Here is a 1318-nt window from a genome sequence, read left to right as displayed (position 1 = left end):
CTTATAAGGAGCTACTCTTCTCTAGGCTTCCTTCTTGAGTTCTCCTGGGAGCTCCTTTTCTTACCCTCATTCTTTGCTTGTTGCTATTACCCAAGGTACTACCCATATCCCTTCCTAGGCAATGCTATTATTTATTTATTTATTTGAGACAGGTTCTCACTCTGTCATCCAGGCTAGAGTTCAGTGGTACAATCATAGCTCACTGCAGCCTTGAACTCCTGGGCTCAAGGGACACTCCTGTTTCAGCCACCTGTGTTTCTGGCACTATAGGCACATGCCAACATGCTCTGCTGGGCAATGTTATTTGTAATCATGGCTTTACTTGCCATGTACATACTGATGACTCTTTCCAACTTATTAGCTGAGAAATTAATCTGTCAATGATTCATGGATGCGGACAGAAGACATGAGACTCCAGGATCAGAAACATAGGACTTTGTTACTCAGGGCACAGCAAGAAGCATGTGCATCAGCATATTTGCCTCCAAGTCCCATAGGAGCAACATGGGGGGTCCAGATGGATGCTCCACAGGCAGCTGGTTAGCGTCATAGCTGAGGAACACCCAGCCTGGAGAGTGGGCCGCTTATGCAGGGAGGAGTAAGCAAGCCTACTCTTCCTCCTCCAGGGAGATGGTACCTCATCCCTCAAGGCAGCTCGCTCTAAACACAGCATTGAGAAGTGGCCTAGATTAAAAATGGTCAGGGTCTTGCAATCTTGGTGTGCACAGCAAGTTGTGTGAGAGTGCAAGGGACCCCGGGAGGATCATCTCTTCCAACAGTGGGCACTTCATGCTCGACAAATGAGCTCATCCTCTTCCAGGCCTCCCTCCCATTCTACCCACTCATGCCTCCACTTTTAGTAATAGCAGGCCAGAAACCCAGGAGTCATCGTGCAATCTTTGGTTAACCTGCATCTGGTTAACCAAGGGCAGTTAATGATGCTAAGGATGGCAGCTCTCATTTGCTGTGCATTCGCTGTGTGCTCGGTCTTGGGCTGTGTTCTTTGCATGTATTAGGCATTTCATCCTTTCTGCAGCAGTGAGGTAGCCTTTCTTATTGTCTGATTTCCCAGGTGAGAAAATGGAACTTGCCTGAGGTCACACAGCTAGTAAAGGGCAGTGTTGAGATTCACAGGTAGGTCTGCCAGCATTGTTAAGGTCCTACTTTATTATTATTATTTTTTCTTTAGACAAGATCTCACTCCCGTCACGCAGACTGGAGTGCAGTGACGTGATCATGGCTCACTGCAGCCTTGACCTCCTGGGCTCAGGTGATTTTCTGACCTCAGTCTCCGGGGTTGCTGGAACTACAGGCATAC

The sequence above is a fragment of the Aotus nancymaae genome, unplaced genomic scaffold (assembly GCF_030222135.1).
Source record: "Aotus nancymaae isolate 86718 unplaced genomic scaffold, 86718_ANA_hifiasm-v0.15.2.pri h1tg000018l, whole genome shotgun sequence".
Lineage (NCBI taxonomy): Eukaryota > Metazoa > Chordata > Mammalia > Primates > Aotidae > Aotus > Aotus nancymaae.
This window is presented reverse-complemented; position numbering follows the sequence as displayed.